Raw genomic sequence first — 8,136 nt, 5'->3', positions numbered from 1 at the left:
TCATACAGCCATCGCATGTTCAAATATTCTGGACTTTTCTCCATTTAGTACCTGATAGTTGGGGGCTCCTCAAAAAAAAATCAAAGCACCACTTCTTCCCATAGGCATCACACTATATCCACGTTATGACAAAGAGACAGGTGCCCAGAATGGAAAGGGTGCTAATATGATAGAACACTCAATATATGCACTATTGTTCCATGGTTATACCATTTCCCATGAAACAATGATACATGTTTGCATACCTTCCGAATGTTTCACGTTCCAGTTGCAAATTGGGCAAATGATCCCCCAGTGTAGGTATGGCAATCAGTACCAAGTAGAACCTTCCAGCAAAATCACACCTTCCAGTAATTAATATATGTAGTAAAATACCTTGCCAGGTTGGGAGAAAAAACCATCGTCAAATATTTTCCCTGAAAGCAACTTTTGAAAGAAATTAGAAACTATTCATCATGGTATATCCAGAATCAGTACATAAAGACATGCTTAGACAGTGTGATGCAGGAAAACACCATTGCCACACACAAAAAAGAATTTATTAAACGTATGTTGCCACCAAATTCTTAATGATACTTCCAAAATAAGCTCACTTCCAAAGCGGCTCTTTCAAATATTCTTCACATATGGTAATTATTTTGACGGGACTATAGTAACCAATTCATCATCAAGTTTTATAAAAAAAGGTTAATAAGTTCTTTGTTGTTAATATATCCCTCAAAATGGCTTTACCTTCCACCCCTTCCATGGTTGCATCAGTACTTTTGTCTTCCAACTCCTGTACAATAGGACATCTCTTGAAATCAAACCAGCAGTACCAAATACATAGTCAATTTGATAAAAAAAGACTCTAGAATAAATTTTAACATGGCAAGCACAGTACAGGATGTTTGCTGTGGTCCTGGTCCTTGTCTTCTGGAAATCCAGAAAAATAATGTGTCATGTTCCTTGTCTTCTGAAAAGCAAGAAAAAAGGCGTGCGTTATGTTTACGGTCCCTTTCTGCAACTTCGCATCGGAACCCTTCACGGCATGTGATTTCTGGGAAAATCTCTCAATGTGCTTCTCAATATCGCTGGCTTGGTAAGTGTAGCAGTAACCGCTCTACGTACATCGTTGCAGACAAAGTACAACTCAGGTTCACAATTTTTCTAGATCAAATGTTTCTGAACCTAGGGATATGTGTACAGTTAGCAACTTTCTTACCGACGCTATGGTCATGGTCGTGGTCGCGGCAGCAGACGCCGAGGTCTTCACGGCGCCACCGCTCTCCTTCCACGTCTCCACCAAGTTCAGAGACAGTGCGGCAGTGGCGGACCCGTCACCGGCCATAAGGTCCGTCAGCTTTCACGCCGGCCACGGTGGCCAACCTCGACGCAGGCTTCGTCTTCTTCGGCTGTGCGATGGTGGATGCCTTGCTCTCCCTCGAAAACACCATGACGGCCACCGTAGACCCTTCCCTGCCCGCCGGCATGGTTGCAATCGCAGGCATCACCTTCCCATCCAGCCCGCACTCGCCGGCTGCCTCTTCCGCGACCCGCTACACAACTACGGGGTTCCTGCTTCCATGAAAACGCAATATAATTTATATTCACCAAGAAGCAACAGAAGTAAGATCACTATATTAAATCCTGATGAACCATTTATGCCGAGATACATACGGAGCAACACATCGGTTAAATTAAATCTAGCAATATAGTACACTTGGCACCGGGTAAACCCCAGATTAAACAATGTGGTAGATAGTTGTTTAACTGAATGACTTGCTAGTGAGCTGCTAGAAATGACTTGTTAGGCTTTGTGAGATTTTTCTCAATATATCGAAGTATATGACATTTCTCTCATAGCAAACAACCGATTTTCCCTTCAAAGCAAACAACCGATCCTTCTCTTCTTACCTTAAAAAAAACAATTCACCCTCTCACTCATCGCACGATGCAACGGTCACACTCACATCTCAATTCCCTGGCGTGCTCTGCCCACCACGGCTTCTCATTGTCGCCTCCCCTTGACGCCACGTCATTTAGCTCCCACCTTGCTCTCAGCGCCACGCCCCTCCTCTCCCCTCCACGACATCCCAGGTCGATTCCCGGTGCCAAGGACTGCACACCATCGTAGCCGAGGGTGACCACCACCACGACACAACCTGCTGCTCACTGCAACATTGCACCTTCTCCAACAACATATTCCTCTGGTGTCTGTAGATGATGGATGATGATTTGTAATTGCCAAAGAAACAACCGGTGTAGCTTCCTTTTTGACAGCATAGTAGTCAGAGAAATAACCTTGCATACCTAGTTCACATGGTCATGATATCATGATTAAACTGGATTTCTTTTGCTATGATAATAAAATTAACCATAGTGGACTCTACAGTTCAGAAAGAAGTGGTTAATTTGGCGCAAGATAGATAACATAATTCTGAAAAAAGAACTCCATAATTTTTTTAGGCAAACCACAAAATAATTTAGTAAGAGGAGATAGTAAATAAAATACCCCTTCAATTCTAGAATTGTTATAGAGGCGTCACAACTATGCTACTACTGCACAAATCTATGAATTTTTTTGAAATTAAATTATCACATCTAAACTCAAAACATCGAGACATCCTTAATTCATACATTCAGAGCAATGCAAACCTCCTAATCGAACATGCTGGACCTATGTTCTAGAAACTTCTAAAAAAATTGTAAATCAATAGCAGATTCATGAACCATACATGACCTGATTAAGCCCTAGTAAGGATAAATCAGTGTCTATATGAATGCAACCACGTACCTTTTATCTCTTTGTCTTTTATGTAATCCAATTCATATGATACCCTTGGTTTTCCTGAACTTGATGGGTAATAAACAGTCTTCAAATATCCCGAGGGAAGAAAATTATCTGAAAGTTGCACTCTAACCTGCAACAATAAGGGGAGAAAATTAAAATACACATTTGCTAGCAAAAATGATCACCATGATCTTAAATAAGCAAATAGAGCATTATCGTTTCCATAACTGCAAATGACAGAGTACAGCAAAACTGGAAGTACCAACCATCATATCTTGAAATATGTTATTTACATCATCGACGGATCTAACAAAACTGAATTAAGTTAGAAACCTGATCAGGTGCAAGCTTGCAGTATGGAAGTAGATCGATCATGGGTACAAGAAAGGAATTAAATTCAATATTGAATAACCTCCTCACTCATCTCTGGTGCTTTTGCAAGAAAGGGATTAAATTCAATATCGGAGAGTAGATCTCTTATTTTAAGCTTGACTTGATTCTATTTTTAACTAAATTCTACAAAAAATAATGCTCGCGTTCTAAAATTTGAGTCATCTAGCAAAATGTAGTTCAATCTATAAAGTTCTTGGTGCAGGCATCCACTCTGCCTCTAAACCTCCATTTCTCTTTCTGTCATGGTCATATTTTTGCAGAATTTAGTTAGAACCATCAAGTGAGCTTTAGTTAACTCACAAGCTTATATACATCTAGAACTTTAAGTTATACTCAAATCTCTACAGAAAGGTGAAAAAACATGCAGGAACTAAGAACAGACCATGAACTTCTAACAAAACCTCAAAACGTCACATGAGCGGACATATCCTAATATTGAACGTAAGTCGGCATGAAGATGTCCCAAGATACAAACTTCGTGTAATTTATTGATGGAAATATGCCCTAGAGGCAATAATAAAATGGTTATTATTGCATTTCCTTGTTCATGATAAATGTCTATTGTTCATGCTATAATTGTATTAACTGGAAACTGTAATACATGTGTGAATACATAGACCACAACATGTCCCTAGTAAGCCTCTAGTTGACTAGCTCGTTGATCAATAGATGGTTATGGTTTCCTGACCATGGACATTGGATGTCATTGATAACGGGATCACATCATTAGGAGAATGATGTGATGGACAAGACCCAATCCTAAGCATAGCACAAGATCGTGTAGTTCGTTTGCTAAGAGCTTTTCTAATGTCAAGTATCGTTTCCTTAGACCATGAGATTGTGCAACTCCCGGATACCGTACGAATGATTTGGGTGTACCAAACGTCACAACGTAACTGGGTGGCTATAAAGGTGCACTACAGGTATCTCCGAACGTGTCTGTTGGGTTGGCACGAATCGAGATTGGGATTTGTCACTCCGTATGACGGAGAGGTATCTCTGGGCCCACTCGGTAATGCATCATCATAATGAGCTCAATGTGACCAAGTGGTTGGTCACGGGATCATGCATTACGGTATGAGTAAAGTGACTTACCGGTAACGAGATTGAACAAGGCATTGGGATACCGACGATCGAATCTCGGGCAAGTAACGTACCGATTGACAAAGGGAATTGTATACGGGATTGATTGAATCCTCAACATCGTGGTTCATCCGATGAGATCATCGTGGAACATGTGGGAGCCAACATGGGTATCCAGATCCCGCTGTTGGTTATTGACCGGAGAGTCGTCTCGGTCATGTCTGCATGTCTCCCGAACCCGTAGGGTCTACACACTTAAGGTTCGGTGACGCTAGGGTTGTAGAGATATTAGTATGCGGAAATCCGAAAGTCGTTCGGAGTCCCGGATGAGATCCCGGACGTCACGAGGAGTTCCGAAATGGTCCGGAGGTAAAGATTTATATATGTGAAGTCCTATTTTGGCCACCGGAAAATGTTCGGGATTTTTCGGTATTGTACCGGGAAGGTTCTAGAAGGTTCCAAGTGGGGCCACCTGCATGGGGGGACCCACATGAACGTGGGTAGTGGGGGCAAGACCCCACACCCCTGGTCAAGGCGCACCAAGATCCCACCTTAGAAGGAATAAGATCATATCCCGAAGGGCTAAGATCAAGATCCCTAAAAAAGGGGGATAACAATCGGTGGGGAAGGGAAATGATGGGATTTCTTTCCCCCACCTTTGCCAACGCCCCAATGGACTTGGAGGGCAAGAAAACAGCCCCCTCCACCCCTATATATAGTGGAGAGGCGCATGGGAGCAGCACCCCAAGCCCTGGCGCCTCCCTCCCTCCCGTGACACCTCTTCCTCCCCGCTTGCGCTTGGCGAAGCCCTGCCGGGATCCCGCTACTTCCACCACCACGCCGTCGTGCTGCTGGATCTCCATCAACTTCTCCTCCCCCCTTGCTGGATCAAGAAGGAGGAGACGTCCCCGCTCCGTACGTGTGTTGAACGCGGAGGTGCCGTCCGTTCGGCGCTAGGATCATCGGTGATTTGGATCACGACGAGTACGACTCCATCAACCCCGTTCTCTTGAATGCTTCCGCTCGCGATATACAAGGGTATGTAGATGCACTCCTCCCCTCTCGTTGCTAGCATCTCCTAGATTGATCTTGGTGACACGTAGGAAAATTTTGAATTTCTGCTACATTCCCCAACAGTGGCATCATGAGCCAGGTCTATGCGTAGATTCTATGCACGAGTAGAACACAAATTAGTTGTGGGCGATGATTTGTTCAATTTGCTTACCGTTACTAGTCTTATCTTGATTCGGCGGCATTGTGGGATGAAGCGGCCCGGACCGACCTTACACGTACTCTTACGTGAGACAGGTTCCACCGATTGACATGCACTTGATGCATAAGGTGGCTAGCGGGTGTTTGTCTCTCCCACTTTAGTCGGATCGGATTCGATGAAGAGGGTCCTTATGAAGGGTAAATAGCAATTGGCATATCACCGTTGTGGCTTTTGCGTAGGTAAGAAACATTCTTGCTAGAAACCCATAGCAGCCACGTAAACACATGCAACAACAATTAGAGGACGTCTAACTTGTTTTTGCAGGGTATGCTATGTGATGTGATATGGCCAAAAGGATGTGATGAATTATATATGTGATGTATGAGATTGATCATGTTCTTGTAATAGGAATCACGACTTGCATGTCGATGAGTATGACAACCGGCAGGAGCCATAGGAGTTGTCTTAATTTATTGTATGACCTGCGTGTCAATGAAAAACGCCATGTAATTACTTTACTTTATTGCTAACCGTTAGCCATAGTAGTAGAAGTAATAGTTGGCGAGAAAACTTCATGAAGAAACGATGATGGAGATCATGATGATTGAGATCATGGTGTCATGCCGGTGACGAAGGTGATCATGCCGCGCCTCGAAGATGGAGATCAAAAGGCGCAAGATGATATTGGCCATATCATGTCACTTTATGATTTGCATGTGATGTTTGTCATGTTTACATCTTATTTGCTTAGAACGACGGTAGCATAAATAAGATGATCCCTCACTAAAATTTCTAGAGATGTGCTCCCCCTAACTGTGCACCGTTGTGAAGGTTCGTTGTTTCGAAGCACCACGTGATGATCGGGTGTGATAGATTCTAACGTTCGCATACAACGGGTGTTGACGAGCCTAGCATGTACAAACATGGCCTCGGAACACAAGCAAAACACTTAGGTTGACTTGACGAGCCTAGCATGTACAGACATGGCCTCGAAACACAAGAGACCGAAAGGTCGAACATGAGTCGTATAGTAGATACGATCAACATGGAGATGTTCACCGATGATGACTAGTCCGTCTCACGTGATGATCGGACACGGCCTAGTCGATTCGGATCATGTATCACTTAGATGACTAGAGGGATGTCTATCTAAGTGGGAGTTCATTAAATAATCAGATGAACTTAATTATCATGAACATAGTCAAAAGGTCTTTGCAAATAATGTCGTAGCTTACACTTTAGTTCTACTAAGATATGTTCCTAGAGAAAATTTAGTTGAAAGTTGATAGTAGCAATTATGCGGACTGGGTCCGTAAACTGAGGATTGTCCTCATTGCTGCACAGAAGGCTTATGTCCTTAATGCACCGCTCGGTGTGCTGAACCTCGAGCGTCATCTGTAGATGTTGCGAAACATCTGACATACACGTTTTGATGACTACGTGATAGTTCAGTGTGTGATGCTAACGGTTTAAAATTGTGGCACCAAAGACGGTTTTGAAACGTCGCAGAACATATGAGATGTTCCAAAGACTGAAATTGGGATTTCAGACTAGTGCCCACGTCAAGAGGTATGAGACCTCTGACAAGTTTCTTAAGCCTGCAAACTAAGGGAGAAAAGCTCAATCGTTGAGCATGTGCTCAGATTGTCTGAGTACTACAATCATTTGAATCGAGTGGGAGTTAATCTTCCAGATGAGATAGTGATGGTTCTCCATAGTCACTGCCACCAAGCTATTAGAGCTTCGTGATGAACTATAACATATCAGGGATAGACATGATGATCCTTGAGCAACTCGCGATGTTTGACACCGCGAAAGTAGAAATCAAGTAGGAGCATCAATTGTTGATGGTTAGTAAAACCACTAGTTTCTAGAAGGGCAAGGGCAAGAAGGGATACTTCATGAAACGGCAAATCAGTTGCTGCTCTAGTGAAGAAACCCAAGGTTGAACCCAAACCCGAGACTAAGTGCTTCTGAAATGAGGGGAACGGTCACTGAAGCAGAACTACCCTAGATACTTCGTAGATGAGAAGGCTGGCAAGGTCGACAGAAGTATATTGGATATACATTATATTAATGTGTACTTTACTAGTACTCCTAGTAGCACCAGGGTATTAGATACCGGTTCGGTTGCTAAGTGTTAGTAACTCAAAATAAAAGCTGCGGAATAAACGGAGACTAGCTAAAGGTGAGATGACGATATGTGTTGGAAGTGTTTCCAAGGTTGATGTGATCAAGCATCGCATGTTCCATCTACCATCGAGATTGGGGTTAAACCTGAATAATTGTTATTTGGTGTTTGCGTTGAGCATAGACATGATTGGATCATGTTTATAGCAATACGGTTATTCATTAAAGGAGAATAATGGTTACTCTGTCTATTTGAATAATACCTTCAATGGTCTTGCACCTAAAATGAATGGTTTATTGAATCTCGATCGTAGTGATACACATGTTCATGCCAAAAGATATAAGATAGTAATGATAGTACCACATACTTGTGGCACTGCCACTTGAGTCATATTGGTATAAAACGCATGAAGAAGCTCCATGTTGATGGATCTTTGGACTCACTCGTTTTTGAAAAGATTGAGACATGCGAACCATGTCTACTAGTATATATGCATGAATAAAGTCCATGCAGATGGATCATTTAGACTCACTTGATTTTGAA

At 42.7% G+C, this 8,136-nt stretch overlaps 1 long non-coding RNA gene across 1 annotated transcript; it reads right to left on the bottom strand.

Moving 5' to 3' along the window:
* Positions 1-341: 341 nt before the first annotated feature.
* On the bottom strand, positions 342-1,973 carry LOC120975377 (uncharacterized). The gene is made up of 3 exons (XR_012180930.1): positions 1,205-1,973; positions 884-1,102; positions 342-778 (listed from the first exon to the last, which is right to left on the bottom strand). It is a non-coding gene; the product is annotated as an uncharacterized lncRNA (long non-coding RNA).
* Between the last annotated feature and the right edge of the window lie 6,163 nt (positions 1,974-8,136).

This window comes from Aegilops tauschii, chromosome 3 (genome assembly GCF_002575655.3).
Source record: "Aegilops tauschii subsp. strangulata cultivar AL8/78 chromosome 3, Aet v6.0, whole genome shotgun sequence".
Taxonomy (NCBI): domain Eukaryota; kingdom Viridiplantae; phylum Streptophyta; class Magnoliopsida; order Poales; family Poaceae; genus Aegilops; species Aegilops tauschii.
This window is presented reverse-complemented; position numbering and strand designations above follow the sequence as displayed.